Source organism: Coregonus clupeaformis, chromosome 25 (genome assembly GCF_020615455.1).
Source record: "Coregonus clupeaformis isolate EN_2021a chromosome 25, ASM2061545v1, whole genome shotgun sequence".
Taxonomy (NCBI): domain Eukaryota; kingdom Metazoa; phylum Chordata; class Actinopteri; order Salmoniformes; family Salmonidae; genus Coregonus; species Coregonus clupeaformis.
In genome coordinates this window covers 525,815-552,359 of record NC_059216.1, presented here as the reverse complement: position 1 = coordinate 552,359, position 26,545 = coordinate 525,815, and the positions used below count along the sequence as shown (strand labels likewise).

The following is a 26,545-nucleotide window of genomic DNA, read 5'->3' as shown; positions in this document are numbered from 1 at the left end:
GACGTCGCTCTTGTTGCTGGTGACTCTCAGATCCACCTCTACGCAGACGACACCATTTTGTATACATCTGGCCCTTCATTGGACACTGTGTTAACAAACCTCCAAACGAGCTTCAATGCCATACAACACTCCTTCAGTAGCCTCCAACTGCTCTTAAACACTAGTAAAACTAAATGCATGCTCTTCAACCGAACGCTGCTTGCACCCGCCCACCCGACTAGAATCACTACTCTCGACGGGTCTGACCTAGAGTATGTGGACAACTACAAATATCTAGGTGTCTGGTTAGACTGTAAACTCTCCTTCCAGACTCACATTAAGAATCTCCAATCCAAAGTTAAATCTAGAATCGGTTTCCTATTTCGCAACAAAGCCTCCTTCACTCATGCTGCCAAACATGCCCTCGTAAAACTGACTATCCTACCGATCCTTGACTTCGGCAATGTCATTTACAAAATAGCCTCCAACACTCTACTCAGCAAATTGGATGTAGTCTATCACAGTGCCATCCGTTTTGTCTCCAAAGCCCCATATAATACCCACCACTGTGACCTGTATGCTCGTGGCCTGTATGCTCTTGTTGGCTGGTCCTCACTACATATTCGTCGCCAAACCCACTGGCTCCAGGCCATCTATAAATCACTGCTAGGCAAATCCCCGCCTTATCTTAGCTCATTGGTCACCATAGCAACACCCACCCGTAGTCTGCGCTCCAGCAGGTATATCTCACTGGTCATCCCCAAATCCAAAACCTCCTTTGGCCGCAATTCCTTCCAGTTCTCTGCTGCCAATGACTGGAACAAATTGCAAAAATCTCTGAAGCTGGAGACACTTATCTCCCTCACTAACTTTAAGCATCAGTTGTCAGAGCACCTTACCGATCACTGCACCTGTACACAGCCCATCTGAAATTAGCCCGCCCAACTACCTCATCCCTATATTGTTATTTATTTTGCTCATTTGTACCCCAGTATCTCTATTTGCACATCATCTCTTGCACATCTATCATTCCAGTGTTAATACTAATTGTAATTATTTTGCACTATAGCCTATTTATTGCCTTACCTCCATAACTTGCTACATTTGAACACACTGTATATATATGTATTTCTGTTGTATTTTTGACTTTGTTTTGTTTTATCCCATATGTAACTCTGTGTTGTTGTTTTTATCGCACTGCTTTGCTTTATCTTGGCCAGGTCGCAGTTGTAAATGAGAACTTGTTCTCAACTGGTTTACCTGGTTAAATAAAGGTGAAATAAAAAAAATAATAATAATAATCTACTGGTATAACGTCGTTATTACATGCAGTTCTAAAACAAGCTCTAGACTTTTATTTTCTAAATGAAACCGGAAGCTGCAAAGAAACTAACGTCTGGGCTATAGTTGCTTGATGGACTAGCTGACTTCGACTCGCTATGTTCGGTTCATGTACTTTGCAGATGCCACATTGCTGACAAAAGTTTGTACGCATAAAAAAATATGTAACCGAGTAAAGGGAGACGTAAAGTAAGAATTGAACGTGTAAATGTTCATTCATAGCCGTAACATGTTTACAGATCTATTTTAACATTTACATTTCATGTTTCACGTATGGATTTTCTTAAGATCCTAACGATATGTACGGTCAACCTTTTGACAGGTACCTGGCTCCATAATAACACTACTGTCAGGGGGAATATTCAACATGACCTACTTTGACTGGTAGCCTAAAGCATTGTTTAATTTGTAACATGCTTACATGCGTAAAGTTACTCACCAGCTGGTCGACGTGACGTCGACATCTTGGCGATGTTCCTGTGACCCGTGTACCTGGCGCGCACCCGTGATAACACCGGTGCCTACGGATAGGCTTCTTCTTCTTTGGTATTATGCGCAAACACATTATAGTTTTTATTTTATTTATTTAACTTGGCAAATTCTTATTTACAATGACGGCCTACCCCGGCCAAACCCTCCCCTAACCCGGACGACGCTGGGCCAATTGTGCGCCGCCCTATGGGACTCCCGATCACGGCCGGTTGTATACAGCCCGGAATCGAACCCGGGTCTGTAGTGACGCCTCTAGCACTGCGATGCAGTCCCTGATGCTTTGAACACACAGACAGTGTCTTTGCGCAAAATAGTATGCAGCATCATCTAGATATGTGTGTAACAAAAGTCCAACATTCACCTTCTGCTACCATTTCTGTCAACCCGTTTACGCATACATTCGATAACTCCAACAGAACTCACAGCAAATGCCTCTACAACGCAATGCTGCAGGGCAAACGCAGCGTTCCATTGGAAATGAATGTACTTCTGGTGTACCAAAACGCAATGATGCAGTCGGTGTGTTCAAAGCGACCGCTGCGCCAGTCGGTCCCCAAAATTATAGGTGCATGCCGCCACCTACTGTATTGGCTGTGTATCCGCCTACTATGCTCCTAAGAAGGTTCTAACAATGAATGATTTAGCCTTCAGATTTTAGTTGTTCTTCCAAGCTATGCACAAATAGCCTGTGGGGGATGGGTGCAGGATCACTCGAGTGATCTAGATTTTAGATTTGAGTCATTTAGCAGACGCTCTTATCCAGAGCGACTTACAGTTAGTGAGTGCATACATTTTTCATACTGCCCCCCGTGGGAATCGAACCCACAACCCTGGCGTTGCAAGCGCCATGCGCTACCACCTGAGCTACAGGAGGCCTACCCCAAAAGGCTGTGAAATGGTGATAACACCACTGTCAGGGGGAATTCTCAACATTGCCTACTTTGACTGGTAGCCTAAAGCATTGTTTAATTCGTAACATGTTTACATTGGTAAAGTTACTCACCAGCTGGTCGTCGACTTCTTGGCGATGATCCTGTGACCCGCGTACCTGGCGCGCACCTGTGATGTACCAACGATATCACCCGTTTCTACAGGTAGGCTTCTTCTTCTTTCGTATTATGGCGGTGCACAAACAAATAGTATTGGTGCATGGCGCCATCTACTGTATTGGCTGTGTATCAGCCTACTTTTCGGTATATTAATTCATTACACTTTGGGAAAAAGTGCCCTACCAACTAACCCTGCACCCATTAACCTTAGCCTACAGTTTCCGCGCACCCGTGTAAATCTAATTGACAAAATACAAAAATCACCATTAAAATCCATCTGTTTAAACTAGAGATATCTGTTTTTTGCATGGGCTGCGTCTCAATCAACCACATCTGCCGATATCGCCCTTCCGCATCTGTGGTGAAAGGTGGCAGAGGTAGAGTGGTCATCAGACCATGAGACATCCTGAAAATCTGTCTTCTCACAAAAACGTTTCTATTTATATTTTTTCAGGATATTTGTTGTTCCATGTAGTGAATCTGTTATTCAATGAGTTTCTATTGGCTAATAGCAGTAATGCCAAATTCAATTTCATCCAATATTCATTTTTTTGGGACCTTACGGGAATTTTAAATTCAAAATCAAATAGCTAAATGATTCTTGGTATGACCATCTCAAAACAATTCCATATGTTAGCTTAGAACCCCCCAGTTTAGACAGGGCTTAGACTCTACAGCAGGGCTGCCCAACCCTGTTCCTGGAGAGCTACCTTCCTGTAGGTTTCGCTCCAACCACAGGTGTTACTAACCTGATTAATCTTATCAACCTGCTAATTATTAGAATCAGGTGTGCTAGATTAGGGTTGGAGCAAAAACCTACAGGACGGTAGCACTTCAGGAACAGGGTTGGGCAGTCCTGCTCTAGAGGGTTAAAGCCTCACCACTATTCCACTACTTTGGCCCTCTCTGATCCTACTCCAGGCCAGCAGCCTAGGAGGATGGGACACTATCTTTCAAAACCTCTGATTTCCAGCACCATGGGTACCCCTACAGCAGGGTTCTTCAATTCCGGTCCCGGAGGGCCGAAACACCTCTGTTTTTCATCCTCTCCTTCTAATCAGGGGCTAATTCAGACCTGGGACACCAGGTGAGTGCAATTAACTACCAGGTAGAAATAAAAAACAGAAGTGTTTCGGCCCTCCAGGACCGGAATTGAAGAACCCTGCCCTACAGTTTACACACACAACTTTTTCCACCGATACTACACATTACTTTGTTTCATGTCCTCCTACACATTTCTCGCATCTAGGAATCTCCCTCCTACACACTGCTGCCACATGACCATAAGCTTAACACCTAAAATACCCTAATGGATTCGGGACAAAAGCTCTCACGGAATAACTGACACATCCTAACTTGACTTTATCTGGTAAAGACTCTGCATCAACTACCATTCCTAAGAAACAAAACGGAGGGGAAAAAATGCATATGCCCAATTCCAAATCGACCCCATGTAACCTCTGCCCCTATATGCACTTGTAGAGATCTGTTGACACGTAGTAGAGATTACTTCAAAAAAGGGAGGAAGAAAGAATGCACTTTTAAAGAATGACCAGTGGTGCCGTGCCCGAGGCTGTGGTTGTGTATCTGCACTAAAGACCAGTTCCTAAACCCGCCACTGGAGGTCCCCAGACAGCAAAATATCCAAAATAATCCATGAGCATATTTACCCAGCAATGAGAATACATAACTGTAGTAATTTGACAAGGAATGCCCACACGCATTTCAATATTACTTTCCTTTACTTTCAACCCAATAAATAAAAGGTGTACAGCCATGTACAAATGGTACAAAAACAGCAGAACGATACAGCCCACTCAGCCTGTGGTAGAATCACATTGTACAGATCTGACTCTTGGTGATGACATCATCAAAAGGGGAAAGGTCACGGTCAATGCCAATAATAACCATGCACACATGAATAGCAATCATACTATACTGCAGGTAAGTACAACACATATTCAATGTAATTATTTATATAGTGTCCACACTATAACAATAACAATACATATTATACTATCAGTAGCAGGAAGAAGTAGAGGTAGTATTCAGTTCATGCAGGATAGTATCTTGCTTTCCTGCCTGTCAGTTCGGTCACATATCCACATTCCATGGTTAAATAAGTATGATCTTGACATAGCGTATACTGCAAAAGGGAGATTTTCACAGGAATACAACCCCTCTAAAGCCAAATTAGCTTGTAATGATCACAGTGTGGTAGCAGCTAACGATCTCAGGCAGCAACATACCTCACAAGCATTCCCACAGAACAATCCACCTGTGGCCCATTAGTCAGACAGGCCCAATTAAGAGGACCCCCCACTCCAGTGGACCAGGTCTCAGCTCAGATACGGCAGAGTTCCTCCAGCTGCTGCCCAGTAGGACTGGTCCTCTGCCTGCTGGGAGCGGATATAGCCCAGGACTCAGCCCCCCGAACCAGAGTGGCACAACAGGTGCAGCAGCACGGAGGTGGTAAAGAAAGAGAGAGCGAGAGAGAGAGAGAGACAGAGAGAGCTATCTGGAAAAGGGGACCTCTCTCTCTCTCTCTCTCTCTCTCTGGTACCCCTCTGCATGGCAGGTCGTATCCAGCTCAAGTCCATATCCCCCTCCTCCCGATCATCATGACAGCAATAGAAGGAAGTGCAGCCCACTGCAGAGGGCTACCCAGTCAATTGGCTGTGACTCAGTTGTCTGTCATACTGATTGTAGCCTTTGTGCAAAGAACAGCACCTACAGATGTAGGATCTTACTTTGAGACAGTTTGCTACAGCATGAAAATAATCCTGCAGCAAAGGAAATGTGATTTATTATGTGGATTATAATTCATGGACATTTTTTCGTAAGGGAAAATCAAGTGTGAATTTTCAAAGTGGAAATTACAAACTTCAGAAGCCTTTTTAAACCTCAAATGCACTACTAAGTTTTACATTTCCTAACGTGAATTCAAAGTGAAAGCAATTTAGGTTAAAAGTTGGGTGAAAACCCCCTGAAATTCTCTTATATTGATGACTTCCTTTAAATCCAATCAGTTTTCCATGTTGATTCAGCGTCATCGCATTGAAGTTTTGGTTGAAATTATGTGGAAACAATGTTGATTCAACCAGTTTTTGCCCCAGATTCAGTCCTGTACAGTACCTTATCTATATTCCCCAGGATTCCTTACTGACAGACTGCACTGTGGACCTTTACTGTACCAGCAGCCCCCATGACTTACCGCTGCTCTTAACCCCCCTCTGGTATGAATTCTAAGGCATCAGTATGAGGAGGGGCCCACCGGTGTGTCTGTGCATGTGTGTGTAAGAAAGAGAGAGAGGGTGTGTATCATGTACATGCAAAGTGTGTATGTGTGTTTATCTACTGTACAGTATGTGCTATAGGGGTGTTATTGAGTGTGTGTGTGTGTGTGTGTGTGTGTATATGTGTGTGTGTGTGAGAGAGAGAGAGACAGTTTCTGAAACCTGTGTCTGATCCACTGAGCAGGGGTAGGGGGGTCCCCCAGGCCAATCCTGAAGAGAAAACATTTCAGGAGAGGAGAACGTTTTCTCATTCCATGCCAACATGACATTTGCACAAGCTGCCCGCTTGTTTTTGTGGAAAGGGGATAAAATCAATTTTTATTTGCCACATGCGCCAAATACAACAGGTGTAGACCTTACAGTGAAATGCTTACTTACAAGCCCTTAACCAACAATGCAGTTTTAAGTAAAAAATAGATAAGTTAAAAATAATAGTCAGGGTAGCCATGATTAGCTGTACAGGAGTCTTATGGCTTGGGGGTAGAAGCTGTTAAGAAGCCTTTTGGACCTAGACTTGGTGCTCCGGTACCGCTTGCCATGCGGTAGCAGAGAGAACAGTCTATGACTATGGTGGTTGGAGTCTTTGACAATTTTTAGGGCCTTTCCCTGACACCGCCTGGTATAGAGGTCCTGGATGGCAGGAAGCTTGGCCCCAGTGATGTACTGGGCTGTACGCACTACCCTCTGTAGTGCCTTGCGGTCGGAGGCCGAGCAGTTGCCATACCACGCGGTGATGCAACCAGTCAGGATGCTCTTGATGGTGCAGCTGTAGAACTCTTTGAGGATCTGAGGACCCACGCCAAATCTTTTCAGTCTCCTGAGGGGGAATAGGCTTTGTCGTGCCCTCTTCATGACTGTCTTGGTGTGTTTGGACCATGATAGTTTGTTGGTGATGTGGACAGCAAGGAACTTGAAGCTCTCAACCTGTTCCACTACAGCCCCGTCGATGAGAATGGGGGCATGCTCAGTCCTCTTTTTTTCCCTGTAGTCCACAATCATCTCCTTTGTCTTGATCACGTTGAGGGAGAGGTTGTTATCCTGGAACCACACGGCCAGGTCTCTGACCTCCTCCCTATAAGCTGTCTCATCATTGTCGGTGATCAGGCCTACCACTGTGGTGGTGTCTGGAAACTTAACGATGGTGTTGGTGTCGTGCCTGGCCATGCAGTGATGGGTAAACATGGAGTTCAGGAGGGGACTGAGCACGCACCCCTGAGGGCCCCCCGTGTTGAGGATCAGCATGGCAGATGTGTTGTTACCTACCCTTATCACCTGGGGGCAGCCCGTCAGGAAGTCCAGGATCAAGTTGCAGAGGGAGGTGTTTAGTCCCAGGGTCCTTAGCTTAGGGATGAGCTTTGAGGGCACTATGGTGTTGAACGCTGAGCTGTAGTCAATGAATAGCATGCTCACGTAGGTGTTCCTCTTGTCCAGGTGGGAAATGGCAGTGTGGAGTGCAATAGAGATTGCATCATCTGTGGATGTGTTGAGGCGGTATGCAAATTGGAATGGGTCTAGGGTTTCTGGGATAATGGTGTTGATGTGAGCCATAACCAGCCTTTCAAAGCACTTCATGGCTACAGACGGGAGTGCTACGGGTCGGTAGTCATTTAGGCAGGTTATCTTAGTGTTTTTGGGCACAGGGACCATGGTGGTCTGCTTGAAACATGTTGGTATTACAGACTCAGTCAGGGACATGTTGAAAATGTTGGTGAAGACATTTGCCAGTTGGTCAGCGCATGCTCGGAGTACACGTCCTGGTAATCCGTCTGGCCCTGCGGCATTGTGAATGTTGACCTGCTTAAAAGTCTTACTCACATCGGCTACGGAGAGCGTGATTACGTAGTCATCCGGAACAGCTGATGCTCTCATGCATGCTTCAGTGTTGCTTGCCTCGAAGCGAGCATAGAAGTGATTTAGCTCGTCTGGTAGGCTTGTTTTACTGGGTAGCTCGCGGCTGTGATTCCCTTTGTAGTCTGTAATAGTTTTCAAGCCCTACCACATCCAACTAGTGTCGGAGCCGGTGTAGTACGATTCAATCTTAGTCCTGTATTGACTCTTTGCCTGTTTGATGGTTAATCGGAGGGCATAGCGGGATTTCTTATAAGCGTCCAGGTTAGAGTCCCACTCCTTGAAAGCGGCAGCTCTACCCTTTAACTCAGTGCGGATGTTGCCTGTAATCCATGGCTTCTGGTTGGGGTATGTACAGACGGTATCACTGTGGGGATGACGTCATCGATGCACTTATTGATGAAGCCAGTGACTGATGTGGTGTACTCCTCAATGCTATCGGAAGAATCCCGGAACAGATTCCAGTCTGTGCTAGCAAAACAGTCCTGTAGCTTAGCATCTGCATCATCTGACCACTTCCTTATTAACCGAGTCACTGGTGCTTCCTGCTTTAGTTTTTGCTTATAAGCAGGAATCAGGAGGATAGAGTTATGGTCAGATTTGCCAAATGGAGGGCGAGGGAGAGCTTTGTACGCGTCTCTGTGTGTGGAGTAAAGGTGGTCTAGAGTTTTTTTTCCTCTGGTTGCACATTTAACATTCTGGTAGAAATGAGGTAAAACAGATTTAAATGTCCCTGCATTAAAGTCCCCGGCCACTAGGAGCGCTGCCTCTGGATGAGCGTTTTCCTGTTTACTTATGGCCTTATACAGCTCATTGAGTGCAATCTTAGTGCCATTATCGGTTTATGTTGGTAAATAGACAGCTATGAAAAATATAGATGAAAACTCTCTTGGTAAATAGTGTGGTCTACAGCTTATCATGATATACTCTACCTCAGGCGAGCAAAACCTTGAGATATCCTTAGTATTAGATTTTATGCACCAGCTGTTGTTTACAAATATACACAGCACGCCACCCCTTGTCTTACTGGAGTCAGCCGTTCTATCCTGCCGATATAGCGTATATCCCGACAGCTGTATGTTATCCATGTCGTCGTTCAGCCATGACTCAGTGAAACATAAGATAATACAGTTTTTAATGTCCCGTTGGTAGGATAACCTTAATCTTAGGTAATCCAATTTATTTTCAAATGATTGAACATTGGCTAATAGGATTGATGGGAGCGGCAGTTTACTCGCTCGCCATCGGATCCTTACAAGGCACCCCGACCTACGTCCATGATATCTCTGTCTCTTTCTCATGCGAATGACGGGGATTTGGGCCTTGTTGGGTGTCTGTAGAATATCCTTTGCGTCCGACTCGTTGAAGAAAAAATCTTCGTCCAATACGAGGTGAGTAATCGCTGTCCTGATATCCAGAAGCTCTTTTTGGTCATAAGAGACGGTGGCAGAAACATTATGTACAGAATAAACGGCAGCCATCTACTCCGGCGCCATTGGTCCATTGCAGCCGTGGCGATGCACAGTTCCCGGGTTCCCATCCTTTAGAGACGTTTGTCTGGCAGTAGTGTGTGTGTGTTTGGAAGTGCTATATGGGAGAAATGTGCAGGACACGACATAGTGCTCCTACCTGTCTCCATGAGCTATGGTACGCCTGAGGGCTTGTCTAGTCACCATGTTCCCACGTAGATGGGAGGTAGAGGGATATGTGTGTGTGTGTCTGTGTCTGTGTGTGTATGGCTAGCTGGCTGGCAGTCTGATGTTTCCACAGAGAGATGGGCTATGCATACAAACAGACGCCGCCAGGCTTGCAGAAATAGAGTCCTTCTAATCCTTTTTACTCTCCGGCATGCAATAAATCTCTGCTCCCCTGGACTGTCAGCGGGATGCAGGTTGACATGTATTGTCATGAATCTGGAGGCAGAACTGAGCAATTTCCGCTAGTTTGCTTTTGGTCTTAATTTATGGTTAGGGTTAGCAGTGTGGTTTAGGTTAGGGTTAGGTTTACAATCAGATTTTATGACTTTGTTTCTGTGCCAGCTAGTGACCATTCTGCAGAGCTGCCTCCAGGGCAAGATTCATGACAATAAAGGCCAACCTCCCAACAGGACAGTCAACCACTGGCAGCTCAAGTGAACACACCGAAACACTGGATGTTCCAGGACCAAGGTAAGGACCACCAGATGTTGGGGTAGGTGTGAGTGTGTGTGTGTGTGTTGGGGAGTTCTTTCTGTCAAAATAAAACAAATACATCCACTTGGTATATTAAAACAAGGATCCCCTGGGTTGATCATGTTGCAAATGTGGAAAGCAGCCATGCTTCACTGACACCAGCTCAGAACCAGTGTGGTCCAAGAGGTGAGCGTTTGGGCTGAGCTGAATTAGATTGTTTCATGTATACAGATATAGGATCTTAATTTGAGACAGTTTGCTACAGAAGGAAAATAATCCTGCAGCAACAGGAAATGTGAATTATTTTGTGGATTATAATACATTGAAATTGTTGAAGCGTTGATACATTTTTCGTAAATGGAAACTACAAACTTCAGAACCATTCCCAAACATTTTTTAAATAGATTTTTCCACTAATGTACAGAAATTCACATTATGAATAGAACTATATACAGTACCAGTCAAAAGTTTGGACATGTCACGACTTCCTCCGAAGCTGCCTCCCCTCCTTCGGCGTTCGTCGTCACCGGCCTTCTAGCTCCATATCTCATCATTCCATTTGTCTTGTTTTGTCAATTACACACACCTGGTTCATATTCCCCTCATTAGTACATGTATAAGTGTTCCCTCTGCCCCCTTGTCCTTGTGGGTGATTGTTTCATGTGAGATGAGTGTAGCTCGGTGGAGCTACCTGTACTTTGTATTGCCGGGGTATATTTTCCCCGTGTGCCTGTATTAGTTCCAGTGCACCTGTTTTGCGCACTGGACTGTTGACGCTATCCAGCGTAACTGTGTACTAGGGAATAAACTCTGTATTCTGTGATTTACCCTCCTGCGCCTGACTCCTTCAAATCACACTCTCACAGAATCACCCACCCGCTATGGAGTCAGCGGGAGAGGAGCGCATGCCTGGAGTCGTGGCACAGGTCCAGGAGCATTCAACGATGCTAGCCAACTTGGGAGAAGCGATGGATCGGGTTCTTCAGGTCAGAACGCTTGGAGAGGAGAGGACCCGATCTGTCGAGACCAGCTGGGCAACCGGATCCAGCCACCCACACCCCAGCACCCAGAGGGATCCATATATACCGACCACGGGAGTTCGACGGGGCAGCTGCTCTCTGCGAAGGATTCCTCCTCCAACTGGAGCTCTACTTCTCCAGCATCAGGCCGGCCCCATCGGAGTGGGAGAAGGTGTCCGCCCTCATCTCCTGCCTCTCGGGGAAAGCCCTGGAGTGGGTCAACGCGGTCTGGAACGACGGAGGAGCCGCATTGGACAACTACGGGGAGTTCGCTCGCCTCTTTCGGGCTGTCTTCGATCACCTGCCCGAGGGTCGAGAGGCGGGCGAGCGGCTGGTCCACCTGAGGCAGGGGATGAGGACTGCGCAGGACTTCGCCTTGGAGTTTCGGACTCTAGCAGCTGGGTCCGGGTGGAACGAGTGGGCCCTTATCGACCACTTCCGGTGCCATCTGCGGGAGGACGTCCGAAGGGAGCTAGCCTGCCGGGACACCATTTTGTCCTTCACGCAACTGGTGGACATGGCCATCCATTTGGACAACCTGCTGGCAGGTAGAGGACGTCCTGGAGGGGGTCTGCCCATTCACACCCCGGCCGACTCGGATCCCGAGCTGATGGAGCTAGGTAGAACCGCGATCCGAGAGAGCGGAGGACGACAGCGCCAGTGTCACTCTGGTGGCACGAAAGGACATTACACCTGTATTTGTTCCAGTGCGCCTGTTTTGCGCACTGGACTGTTGACGCTATCCAGCGTAACTGTGTACTACGGAATAAACGTTGTATTCTGTGATTTACCCTCCTGCGCCTGGCTCCTTCAAATCACACTCTCACAGGACACACCTACTCATTCAAGGGTTTTTCTTTATTTTGTACAATTTTTTACATTGTAGAATAATAGTGAAGACATCAAAACTATGAAATAACACATGGAATCATGTAGTAACCAAAAAAGTGTTAAACAAATCAAACTATATTTGAGATTCTTCAAATAGCCACCCTTTGCCTTGATGACAGCTTTGCACACTCGCATTCTCTCAACCAGCTTCACCTGTAATGCTTTTCCAACAGTCTTGAAAGAGTTCCCACATATGCTGAGCACTTGTTGGCTGCTTTTCCTTCACTCTGCGGTCTGACTCATCCCAAACCATCTCAATTGGGTTGAGGTCGGGGGATTGTGGAGGCCAGGTCATCTGATGCAGCATTCCATCACTCTCATTCTTGGTCAAATAGCCCTTACACAGCCTGGAGGTGTGTTGGGTCATTGTCCTGATGAAAAACAAATGATAGTCCCACTAAGCCCAAACCAGATGGGATGGCATATCGCTGCAGAATGCTGTGGTAGCCATGCTGGTTAAGTGTGCCTTGAATTCTAAATAAATCACTGACAGTGTCACCAGCAAAGCACCCCCACAACATAACACCTCCTCCTCCATGCTTTACGGTGGGAAATACACATGCAGATATCATCCGTTCACCCACACCGCGTCTCACAAAGACACAGCGATTTGAACCAGAAATCTCCAATTTGGACTCCAGACCAAAGGACACATTTCCACCGGTCTAATGTCCATTGCTCGTGTTTCTTGGCCCAAGCAGGTCTCTTATTATTATTGGTGTCCTTTAGTAGTGGTTTCTTTGCAGCAACTCGACCATAAAGACCTGATTCACACAGTCCCCTCTGAACAGTTGATGTTGAGATGTGTCTTGTTACCTGAACTCTGTGAAGCATTTATTTGGGCTGCAATTACTGAGGCTGGTAACTCTAATGAACTTATCCTCTGCAGCAGAGGTAACTCTGGGTCCTCCATTCCTGTGGCGGTCCTCATGAGAGCCAGTTTCATCATAGCACTTGATGGTTTTTGCGACTGCACTTGAAGAAACTTTCAAAGTTTCTTGTCACAACACAACTGATTGGCTCAAACGCATTAAGACAGAAAGATATTCCACAAATTAACTATTAAGAAGGCACACCTGTTAATTGAAATGCATTCCAGGTGACTACCTCATGAAGCTGGTTGAGAGAATGCCAAGAGTGTGTAAAGCTGTCATCAAGGCCAAGGGTGGCTATTTGAAGAATCTCAAATATCAAATATATTTGTTTAACACTTTTTTGGTTACTACATGATTCCATATGTGTTATTTCATAGTTTTGATGTCTTCACTATTATTCTACAATGTAGAAAATAATAAAAATAAAGGAAAACCCTTGAATGAGAAGGTGTGTCCAAACCTTTGACTGGTAGTGTATATAAATAAATAAAATAAATGCAAAAGGGATCCATTAAGTACAATCACATAACAACATGCATAGAGTTATGTCATAACCACATTTTGTAGTTAATGTGCCATTACTGATCCTCAAACTCATTTTCCCTCATTCTTAACAAATAAGTCATCTTTTCCATATTATAGATTTCTTGTATAATGTCTAACCAATCCTTTAGTTTCGGAGGATCTAATTCATACAATTTTCTTGTTATAGCTTTCTTATTAGCTGCAAGAAGGATCCTAATCATATACCAATCACATGCCCTTATTTCATCCTGTACATTTCCTACGTAGATAACAGAGAAAGTCCTAGGGACACCATAGCCCAGGATGTATTTCATAGTAGAACATACATTATCCCAAAACACATCCAATTTCTTGCATTCCCAGAAGATAGGATAGTGGTTAGCTTCCATGTGCCCACACATTTTCCAACACATTTGTTGCTTACAAAGTTGTTTACTCTTAATTTTAGGTGTAATAAAGAAACAAGTCAGGTTCTTCCAGCAGAACTCTTTCCATATTCTTGAATTAGTGGTGGCCTGTTGTGTTTTATAAATGTTCTTCCACTCATCTTCTGAGATTACAGTTTGTATTTAATTTTCAAAATTTTCCTTAATGTACAAGGTTGAGTTTTCTTTACTTTCCATCAAGCTGTGGTAGAATACTGATATTACCCTACATTTACTTCCTTATATGCTTTACTAATAGCTCTCAAAACCCCATTTGGGTCCATGGGGGAGTTTGGCTGCTTTGCCTCCTCTATATAGTAATCCCTTCATTGTAAGTATCTAAAAAATCCTGGTTTTCCAAATTGTATGTTGCCTTTAGATCCTGAAAACTAATAATTTCCCCATTCTCAGCAATAGTACACAATGCCATTATACCCTGATTAACCCACTGTTTAAACCTTTGATCATACAGTGGGGGAAAAAAGTATTTAGTCAGCCACCAATTGTGCAAGTTCTCCCACTTAAAAAGATGAGAGAGGCCTGTAATTTTCATCATAGGTACACGTCAACTATGACAGACAAAATGAGAAAAAAAAATCCAGAAAATCACATTGTAGGATTACTTATGAATTTATTTGCAAATTATGGTGGAAAATAAGTATTTGGTCAATAACAAAAGTTTCTCAATACTTTGTTATATACCCTTTGTTGGCAATGACACAGGTCAAACATTTTCTGTAAGTCTTCACAAGGTTTTCACACACTGTTACTGGTATTTTGGCCCATTCCTCCATGCAGATCTCCTCTAGAGCAGTGATGTTTTGGGGCTGTCGCTGGGCAACACGGACTTTCAACTCCCTCCAAAGATTTTCTATGGGGTTAAGATCTGGAGACTGGCTAGGCCACTCCAGGACCTTGAAATGTTTCTTACGAAGCCACTCCTTCGTTGCCCGGCGGTGTGTTTGGGATCATTGTCATGCTGAAAGACCCAGCCACGTTTCATCTTCAATGCCCTTGCTGATGGAAGGAGGTTTTCACTCAAAATCTCACGATACATGGCCCCATTCATTCTTTCCTTTACACGGATCAGTCGTCCTGGTCCCTTTGCAGAAAAACAGCCCCAAAGCATGATGTTTCCACCCCCATGCTTCACAGTAGGTATGGTGTTCTTTGGATGCAACTCAGCATTCTTTGTCCTCCAAACACGACGAGTTGAGTTTTTACCAAAAAGTTCTATTTTGGTTTCATCTGACCATATGACATTCTCCCAGTCCTCTTCTGGATCATCCAAATGCACTCTAGCAAACTTCAGATGGGCCTGGACATGTACTGGCTTAAGCAGGGGGACACGTCTGTTACTGCAGGATTTGAGTCCCTGGCGGCGTAGTGTGTTACTGATGGTAGGCTTTGTTACTTTGGTCCCAGCTCTCTGCAGGTCATTCACTAGGTCCCCCCGTGTGGTTCTGGGATTTTTGCTCACCGTTCTTTAGATCATTTTGACCCCACGGGGTGAGATCTTGCGTGGAGCCCCAGATCGAGGGAGATTATCAGTGGTCTTGTATGTCTTCCATTTCCTAATAATTGCTCCCACAGTTGATTTCTTCAAACCAAGCTGCTTACCTATTGCAGATTCAGTCTTTCCAGCCTGGTGCAGGTCTACAATTTTGTTTCTGGTGTCCTTTGACAGCTCTTTGGTCTTGGCCATAGTGGAGTTTGGAGTGTGACTGTTTGAGGTTGTGGACAGGTGTCTTTTATACTGATAACAAGTTCAAACAGGTGCCATTAATACAGGTAACGAGTGGAGGACAGAGGAGCCTCTTAAAGAAGAAGTTACAGGTCTGTGAAAGCCAGAAATCTTGCTTGTTTGTAGGTGACCAAATACTTATTTTCCACCATCATTTGCAAATAAATTCATTAAAAATCCTACAATGTGATTTTCTGGATTTTATTTTCTCAATTTGTCTGTCATAGTTGATGTGTACCTATGATGAAAAGTACAGGCCTCTCTCATCTTTTTAAGTGGGAGAACTTGCACAATTGGTGGCTGACTAAATACTTTTTTCCCCCACTGTATGTGCCAGATTTAAATTTGACATCATATGCACATCACCATCTCATCACCCTAATTCCTCTCTCCAATTTGTGTTTCCGGACCATATCAAACCAAATACCTAATGTGAATGTTGTTATTGTGTCCAATATGTCCTCCATGGTCTTAAATAATTCCCTTATCTCCCACCAAAGTTTGAATTGGCTTTCCCATTATGCTCCTCTCTATATCATTCCATCTTGCACAGTAACTTTTATCACCAGTAAAATATGGATCTGAGTTGTGCTGCATAGAAATATTCTCTCAGGTTGGGTATTGCCCTCCCTTCTTTATCCTTGGGAAGTTGCAATGTGCAATATCTAATCCTAGGTTTCTTACCATCCCAAATAAATCTCGATATCAGTTTGTCCCATACTCTAAATTGACTTTGAGGTATTATAATTGGAAGAGATTGGAATAAGTACAACAGTCTGGGTACAATATTCATCTTCACTACTTCTATTCTGGAGCTAAAATCCATTGGGAGTATGGACCATCTCTCAACATCTCTCTTGATATCTACATTTAAATGGTTGTAGTTAGTTTTATATATATTTGAGGTATTTTTGTTTAAAATCACACCCAATATTTAATTGATTTCAAATTCCAGTTCAAACCAAATTTTGTCTTGGTTTCTAGAGAAAGGTAATAGTTCAATGTAAGGATCTGCGTTTTAAGCACATTTAATTTATATTCAGAATAATGACCATATTCATCAGCTTAGGGAAACTTGCCTCTGAGTTATTCAAATACACTATGACATTGTATGCAAATAGTCCAATGATATGTTTCTCTTCTCCCACAGTGATACCCCCTAGGTTCTCTCGCTGTCTAATTGCCTGCGCTAGAGGCTCTATATACAGGGCGAAAAGGGTGGGCGACAAGCAACAACCCTGTCTTGTGCCCCTTTTGAGGTTAATCTTATTTCTCAAGTTCCCATTCACCTTTATTCTAGCTGTCGGATTCTGATAAATCTTTAAATCCAAACCTTTCCAGAACTTGATATAGAAATGTCCAATTCACACAATCAAAAGCCTTCTCTGCATCTAGGCTAACCAAAGCTGCACTTGTCCCCCCTTTTTGAACGGCATTGATAATATGTAAAGTCCTTCTGATATTGTCTTGTGTTTGACGAACCTTAATGAATCCGGTTCGGTCTTCATCATTCAAATCTGGCATGAACTTCTCAAATATCTTGGATATAATTGAGGTATACAGTTTATAATCCACATTTAAAATTGACCCCAGGGTGGTAGCTATTACATAATTCTTTGAGTATTACTGAAATAATAGCTTCCTTCCACGATGGGGGAGTAAGGCCCTCCTTTAAGGTCCAACTGAAGGATGAAAGGTTTTGTACCACTCTGATGGGAAGCCGTCACTCCCTGGAGATTTGTTGTTCTTAAGTCTAGTAATTGCACTCACCACCTCTTCCTCTGTAATGGGTGCCATGAGAGCGCCATTCAGTGTTTTCCCAATATATGGCAAATCCAGAGAATTGAGAAACTCCTTCATTATATCACAACTCAGGATATGACCCAGATGCAGACACAAGAGGTGGATGGTTCGGTTCTCAGAATATGTATTATAACCAAGGGGCAGGCAAAAGGGCAGGTCGAGGGCAGGCAGAGATTCATAATCCAAGGCAGAGTCAAAAAGGGACAGAACGGTAGGCAGGCTCAGGGTAGGCAGAAAGGTCAGAACCGAGAAGACTAGAAAACAAGAACTAGAGAACTGGAGAAAACGGGAAACACTGGTAAGACCTGACAAAACAAGATGAACTGGCAACAGACAAACAGAAAACGCAGGTATAAATACACAGGGGATTATGGGGAAAAATAGGAGACACCTGGTGGGGGGTGGAGACAAGCACAAGACAGGTGAAACAGATCAGGGTGTGACACATGATTTCCTCATCTGTTGCGGGTGGTTGAGTATACAGGTTTTTGTAATAGTCCTCAAATATATTCGATATGTCTATGGGTCCATGTTTAATTTGTCTAGTTTGTGGATCTCTTATCTTATATATTGTATTTTCTATCTGTTGTTTGCGTATGTGTCTAGCTAGTAGTCTAGTAGCTTTAGGGCCCACCTCATAAAATGTCTTGTTACTAAGAATATCATCTATTTTTCTTGTTTCTTTAATTTGTTGTATTATTAATGGATCAAGTGATATTTTATGTTTGTGTTCCATATCTTTCAACTATCAAATTCTAATATATAGCCAATCTAGCTTTCTTCTGGAATGACGTAAGTGTGATTAGTTTCCCACAAATGACCACCTTCACTGCATCCCATAGAATATTAGGATTCACCTCACCATTGTCATTTTCCTCAATACGTCTCCTTATTTCCATTTTTATTTGATCTACCATTGCCTTGTTGTTCAAAATGCCGACATTCAATCTCCACACAGTATTTTTTCCCCTACAGTTTAGATGTACGGCCATAGAAATGACACTATGGTCTGATACATCAGATGATACCCCAATCCCACATTCCTTCACTCTATATCTATCTCCTCTGTTTATAAGAAAATAATAAACAGAGGATATACTAGAATAGACTGTGATGGACAGAGTAAATGGTATAATCCCTTTCCAATGGGTGGAGGTCCCTCCAGATATCAATCAGTCCCAGTTCTATCAATAAGATGTTAATTAACTTTGTAAGGTGCATTTTATTTCTCTTAGTACTGGTTGTGTCCAGATTATGATTTAACACCACGTTTAGATCGTCCGCACAAATTAAAATCCCCTCTGCTTCTGATGCAATGGTTTTAAATGAATGTGTAAAAAATAAACTTGTCACTCTCTGGAGGGGCATAAACATTAACGAACATGATCTCTATGTTCTATTTTCCCCTTTACCACCGTAAATCTCCCCTCTTTGTAATTAATTTCCTTAATAATTTTAAAATCAAATGAGTTTGGAATAAGGATCGCTACCCCCCTCTTGTGTTTCTGTGTAAAAGAGCTGTAGAATGTGTTTTTAAACCAAACTTTTTCAGTTTTTCATGTTCCAATTGTGATAAATATGTTTCTTGGAGGAATATGGCCTGTGCTTTCTAGTTTTTTATTTTTGCAATAACCTTACTTTTCTTAATAGGATTGTTGAAAACATTCACATTTAGGGACACCAACTTAATGTAATTAGTCATCTGTTGCTGTGACGAGGTGTGAATGAAGGAGTCAGGCGCAGGAGGTAACACACCGAAGTCCAGAGTTTATTCCGTTTACATAAATCCAAAGCACCCAGCGTCAAAACGAAACTATAACAAGGGAAAATATTCCACCTTGGCAAATACAACAGGAAGAGTAGCTCAACCGAGCTACACGCTCTCACAATAAACAATCACTCACAAAGACAAGGGGAACAGAGGGAACACTTATACACATACTACTTAGGGGAATGAGCACCAGCTGTGTGTGATTGACAAGACAAGACATGACAAGTGGAGTGATGAGAATGGGATCGGCAGTAGCTAGTAAGCCGGTGACGAAGAACGCTGAAACCTGCCCGAACAAGGAGGGGAGGCAGCCTCGGCGGAAGTCGTGACAGTACCCCCCTCTTGACGCGCGGCTCCAGCAGTGCGCCGACCCCGGCCTCGGGGACGGCCAGGAGGACGCGGAGCAGGGCGAGTCGGATGGCGACGGTGGAAATCCCTCAACAGGGAGGGATCGAGGATGTCCCTCCTTGGGACCCAGCACAGTTCCTCCGGACCGTACCCCTCCCACAAGATACTGAAGGCCTCCACCCGACGCCTCGAATCCAGTATGGAACGGACCGAGTACGCCGGGGCCCCCTCGATGTCCAGAGGAGGTGGAGGAACCTCCCGTACCTCAGACTCCTGGAGTGGACCAGCTACCACCGGCCTGAGGAGAGACACATGAAACAAGGGGTTAATACGGTAATCAGGGGGGAGTAACAGCCTGTAAGTAACCTCGTTTTTCCTCCTCAGGACTTTAAACGGCCCCACAAACCACGGGCTCAGCTTCTGGCAGGGCAGGCGGAGGGGTAGATTCCGGGTCGAGAGCCAGACCCGATCCCCTGGTACGAAAACCGGGGCCTCCCTGCGGTGGCGGTCAGCGTTCGCCTTTTGACGACGCACGGCGTGCTGGAGGCGAACGTGGGCAGCGTCCCAAGTCTCCTCCGCGTGCCGAAACCAGTCATCCATCGCAGGAGCATCGGTCTGGCTCTGGTGCCACGGTGCCAGGACCGGTTGGTAACCCAAAACACATTGGAAGGGTGTTAGGTTAGTGGAGTAGTGGTGGAGAGAGTTCTGAGCGTATTCTGCCCATGGCAGGAACACCGACCACTCCCCCGGCCGGTCCTGACAGTAGGTCCGCAGGAACCTACCCACATCTTGATTCACCCTTTCCACCTGCCCATTACTCTCGGGGTGAAATCCAGAGGTCAGGCTGACCGAGACCCCCAGACGTTCCATGAACGCCTTCCAGACTCTAGACGTGAACTGGGGACCTCGGTCGGACACTATATCCTCTGGTACCCCGTAGTGCCGGAAGACGTGAGTAAACAGAGCCTCCACAGGTTGTAGGGCCGTGGGGAGACCGGGCATAGGAAGGAGGCGGCAGGACTTCGAAAAGCGATCCACAATGACCAGGATAGTGGTGTTACCTTGGGAGAGGGGAAGATCAGTTAGAAAATCAATACTAAGGTGAGACCATGGTCGTTGTGGACCAGGTAAAGGTTGTAGCTTACCCGCTGGGAAGTGTCTAGGTGCCTTACTCTGGGCGCACACTGAGCAGGAGGAAACATACAACCTCACGTCCTTAGTCAAGGTAGGCCACCAGTACTTCTCGGTCAGGCAGCGCATTGTACGACCGATACCTGGATGACCAGAGGAGGGTGACGTGTGTGCCCAGTAGATCAGACGATCACGGATAAGCGCAGGCACTTACTGCAGCCCAGCTGGACACTGCGGTGGAGATGGCTCTGTGTGTAATGCCTGCGCTATATCCGCGTCCATCGCCCATACTACCGGCGCCACAATGCATGAGGCCGGGAGTATGGGGGTGTTGTGTCTGGGCCTCTCCTCTGTGTCATACAGCCGAGAAAGTACGTCTGCCTTCACGTTCTTCGTAACCGGAATGTATGAGAGTGTGAAATCAAACCGGGTGAAGAAGAGGGCCCACCTGGCCTGGCGAGGATTCAGCCTCCTCGCTGCCCGAATGTACTCCATGTTACGGGGGTCCATCCAGACAAGGAAAGGGTGTTTTGCCCCTTCGACCCAATGCCTCCACACTGTCAAAGCTCGGACAACAGCCAGCAGCTCCTGATCACCAACGACGTAGTTCTGCTCCGCCGAGCTGGGCTTCTTCGAAAAAAAGGCACAGGGGCAGAGCTTGGGTGGCATGCCTGAGCGTTGGGATAAGACAGCGGCTATCCCTACCTCGGGCGCATCCACCTCCACTACGAATGGTAGTGATGGATCGGGGTGAGCCAGTGCCGGGGCGGAGATGAACAGACCCCGTAATCTACTGAAGGCCAAATCAGCCTCAGCAGACCAGCGGAGCCGGGACGGCCCATCCTTCAACAAGGAGGTAATGGGAGCTGCGACCTTGCCAAAGCCCCGAATAAACCTCCGATAGTAGTTGGCAAAGCCAAGGAAGCACTGCACCTCCTTCACCGTGGTTGGAGTCGGCCAATTACGCACGGCTGAAATGCGATCTCCTTCCATCTCCACTGTGGTAGTAATGCGGTATCCGAGGAAGGAGATTGACTGCTGGAAAAACTCACACTTCTCTGCCTTGGCATAAAGATCATTTTCCAGCAGTTGGACCAGTACCTTGCAAACCAGAGACACATGCTCGGCGCACGTAGAGGAATACACCAGGATGTCATCGATGTAGACAACCACACCGCGACCAAGCATGTCCTGACACACCTCGTTCACAAAGGACTGGAAAACGGATGGAGCATTCATCAAACTGTAGGGTTCCGGAAATGGTTGATCAGGGCCCGCTCGTTCCACCTGGACCCCGCTGCCAGCGTCCGGAACTCCAGCGCGTAGTTCTGTGCGGTCCTCGTCCCCTGCCTCAGATGGACCAGTCGTTCGCCCACCTCTCGACCCTCAGGTATTCATAATGCCTCGAGGTTGTGCTGTATGCTGTTTTCGACTCATCCCCTTCCCGAATACGCACCAGGTTGTAGGCACTCCTGAGGTCTAATTTGGTGAAAAAGCGGGCCCCATTCATTGACTCAATCACTGAAGGAATGAGGGGAAGAGGATAACTAAATCGTAACGTCACCTTATTCAGTGGTCGATAATCAATGAACGGGCATAAACCGCCATCTTTCTTCTTCACAAAAAAGAAACTTGAGGAAGCAGGTGAAGTGGAGGGACGTATATACGCCTGGCGCAGGGACTCTGTGACGTATGTTTCCATAGCCTCCGTTTCAGCCTGCGACAGGGGATACACATGACTCCTGGGAGGTACAGTGTCTACCCGAAGGTTTATCGCGCAATCCCCCTCCCGATGAGGTGGTAATTTAGTCGCTTGCGTCTTGGGAAACGCGAGCGCCAGATCATGGTATTAGGGGGGAATGCGCACGGTGGGAGTACCATCTGGACATTCCACCGTGGTCGCACCAACGGAAACACCTAGACACCTACCCCACACTCACACGACCACCCCGTAAGAACCCTCTGTGGCCATGAAAAATTGGGGTTGTGAAGGGCTAACCATGGACTAAGACTACAGGGTAAGCAGGAGACTCAATAATCAAAAAAGTGATCTGCTCAACATGCGTCTCCTGTGTAATCATGGTGACTGGTACAGTAACTTCCTTAACCAACCCGGACCCTAATGGTCGACTATCAAGCGCTCTGATGGGGAGTGGAATGGATAGGGGAACCAATGAAATGCCTTGACGGCGTGCAAATGCCCTATTCATAAAGTTCCCAGCTGTGCCTGAATCGACTAGCGCCTTACACTGGGAAACTACCAGGTGATCGGGAAAGGAGATAGGGTACAGTGCGCCGCAAAGGGCTCTGAATACGTTTGGGTGTTCGTTACCTGGGGTGATGCGTGAGTACCCTGCCTACCGCCTCCAAACCCAAAAGAACGTTGACTGCGACGTGAGGTGGATTGTCCCTTCGTGCCACCATATTGGCGTTGTCGCTGTCCTCCAGCACTCTCTCGACCGGCGGCTCCCCCCAGCTCCATCTGCTCGGGGTCAGAGTCGTCCGGAGTGGGAACGGGCAGACCCCTACCAGGACGTCCTCTGGCTGCTAGCAGATTGTCCAGCCGGATGGCCATGTCCACCAGTTGGGAGAACGATAGCATGGCATCATGGCAGGCTAGCTCCTGTCAGACGTCCTCCCTTAGGTGGCACCGGAAATGGTTGATCAGGGCCCGCTCGTTCCACCTTGACCCCGCTGCCAGCGTCCGGAACTCCAGCGCGTAGTTCTGTGCGGTCCTCGTCCCCTGCCTCAGATGGACCAGTCGTTCGCCCACCTCTCGACCCTCAGGCGGGTGATTGAAAATGGCCCGAAAGAGGCGAGCAAACTCCCCGTAGTCCTCCAACGCGGAACCTCTCTCGTTCCACACCGAGTTGGCCCACTTCAGGGCTCTCCCACAAAGGCAGGAAACGAGGACGGATACCTTCTCCCGCTCCAGTGGTGCCGGCCTGATGCTGGAGAAATACAGCTTGAGTTGGAGCAGAAATCCCTTAGATCGCGCTGCCGTCCCATCAAACGCCGGTGGCCGGGATATCTGGATCACTCCAGGGGCTGGGGTGTAGGTGGCTGGATCCGGTTGACCAGCTGGTCTCGATAGATCGGGTCCTCTCCTCTCCAGGCGTTCTACTACCTGAAGAACCCGATCCATCACTTCCCCCAAGCTGGCCAGCATCGATGAATGCTCCTGGACCCGTGCCACAACTCCAGGCATGCGGTCTTCTCCTGCTGACTCCATTCAGCGGGTGAGTGATTCTGTGACGAGGTGTGAATGAAGGAGTCAGGTGCAGGAGGTAAAACACTGAAGTCCAGAGTTTATTCCGTTTACATAAATTCAACGCACCCAGCGTCAAAACGAAACTATAACAAGGGAACATTTTCCACCTTGGCAAATACAACAGGAAGAGTAGCTCAACCGAGCTACTCGCTCTCACAATAAACAATCACTCACAAAGACAAGGGGAACAGAGGGAACACTTATACACATACTAATTAGGGGAATGAGCACCAGGTGTGTGTGATTGACAAGACATGATAAGTGGAGTGATGAGAATAGGATCGGCAGTAGCTAGTAAGCCGGTGACGACGAACGCTGAAACCTGCCCGAACAAGGAGGGGAGGCAGCCTCGGCGGAAGTCGTGACAGTTGCATTATTTTTGTACATCAAAATGATATTGGAACCCTGGTAACAAAAAACATTAAAACCCTGAACATCTGCGTACAAAATCTAAATAAAATAACAGAAAGTAGACCTCCAAAACATGGGTTGCCCGATGCAGCCCTCACCACACACCCCCTGTGTGGTTTGAGGAGAAAAATCCATGCAATGTGGAGGCCCCTATCTAGCAGTGTGGAGATTCTCCCTCTACACACTCTAGCTATGACCAGTTTCTGACTCACACCCGCCGGTCTTCGTTACTATTCAAAAGAGTCAGTGTTCCGTTTGAAAGACTCACTTTGTTTGTGAATTTCCAAATAAAACCTTGTTGCAGTTCAAGTAAACAGTCGGCCTTACAGTCTAACTTTTGAGCGATAATTTTCTGGAATAACGTTACATCCATATGTTAATCCTCGAGTGACCCTATCCAAGGCTGGGTTATAGCCTATAAACAATGACAGTTTAAGCCCCAAAACAAATTAGCCGGGCTGAGGTTACAGGTTATTTGGCTATCTTTAAATTGCTCGGTCAAGCCGGCCCAACACTATGTTAGCTAACCAGCCAGCCATAGTTGCTATCCATCTACCCTAGCTAGCTAAACCATCATCTAAATCAAATCAAATTTTATTTGTCACATACACGTGTTTAGCAGATTTTATTGCGGGTGTAGCGAAATGCTTGTGCATCTAGCTCCGACAGTGCAGTAATATCTAATAAGTAATATCTAACAATTTCACAACATATACCCATTACACACAAATCTAAGTAAGGAATGGAATTTAAGAATATATACATATATGGACAAGCAATGACAGAGCGGCATGGACTAAGATACAGTAGAATATTATAGAATACAGTATATACATATGAGATGAATAGTGCAAGATATGTAAACATTATTAAAGTGACTAGTGTTCCATTTCTTAAAGTGGCCAGTGATTTCAATAGGCAGCAGCAGCCTCTAATGTGGTAGTGGTGGTTATTTAACAGTCTGATGGCCTTGAGATAGAAGCTGTTTTTCATTCTCTCGGTCCCAGCTTTGTTGCACCTGTACTGACCTCGCCTTCTGGATGATAGCGGGGTGAACAGGCAGTGGCTTGGGTGGTTGATGTCCTTGATTATCTTTTTGGCCTTCCTGTGACATCGGGTGCTGTAGGTGTCCTGGAGGGCGGGTAGTTTGCCTCTGGTAATGCGTTTGGCAGACCGCACCACCCTCTGGAGAGCCCTGCGGTTGCGGGCGGTGCCAGGCGGTGATATAGCCCGACAGGATGCTCTCAATTGTGCATCTGTAAACGTTTGTGAGGGTTTTAGGTGCCAAGCCAAATTTCTTCAGCCTCCTGAGGTTGAAGAGGCTCTGTTGCGCCTTCTTCACCACACTGTCTGCGTGGGTGGACCATTTCAGTTTGTCAGTGATGTGTACGCCAAGTGTTATCCACCTACCTCATATTTCAGCCCTAAGAAATTCCCTATACCCGTTATTACAAATCACCTATGTATCCTTAGAATTAGGTCTCCACTTGAATTCCTGCAATCTGTCCCTTACTTGTTGTAACTTCTCCTCTCCAACGACTCTGGCTGTATTCCGCTCCCCTCCCACACACCTCCACGTCAACAGTCGTTGTAGTTGTCCCTCACTGTTGGGCCCGTCCTCTCCTCCGGCCAGTACTTCGACACTGAATCCCCTCTTCCTCATATCCTGCTCTGCCTCAGCTGCACTGCTGTAGACCGTCGGTCCGGATTCCCAGTGGATTCTCTTCTTGTCCAGGGGGGATTGAAAGCGTATTTCTTTTTCTTTAAGAGCTCTCTTCAGTCCAGCATAGGATTTGCTTCTCTGAATCACCTCATGAGTGTAATCGTGGTCGAATGACAGTATGCGGGTTCCATGCTTAATCTTCTTCTGCCAGCTCTCCTCTAAATAATTTCCTTGGTATTTTATTGAAGAAGTTGACAACAACGGCTATGGGGTAGATCAGTGCTTAGTTTTTGAGGAAGTGCTCTGTGTGCTCTCTGGATCTGAAGATCTGTGTCTGTCGGCAGAGAAGTTCGTTTTTGAGTAGACCTATGAATTGGGGCATATCTCTTCCCTCTGCCTCCTCAGCAATGCCGTAAATACGGATATTGTTGCGCCTGGACCTTCCCTCAAGGTCCGTCAGCTTCTCTTGTATTCGTCGTTGTTGTTTCAATG

The 26,545-nt window shown here is 46.0% G+C and overlaps 1 protein-coding gene across 2 annotated transcripts in view; it reads right to left on the bottom strand.

The window, feature by feature from the left end:
• Positions 1-5,227, bottom strand: part of zgc:113142 (uncharacterized protein LOC503524 homolog) — a 54,134-nt gene extending 48,907 nt beyond the window's left edge. The window contains exon 1 of one of the 2 annotated variants that reach the window (XM_041846925.2): positions 5,111-5,227. The gene's annotated coding sequence lies outside the window, so the exon portion shown is untranslated. Of the gene's footprint in view, positions 1-2,815; positions 2,885-5,110 lie in introns of those variants that run through there. The other variant, XM_041846924.2, reaches the window with a different exon arrangement.
• Positions 5,228-26,545: the final 21,318 nt, after the last annotated feature.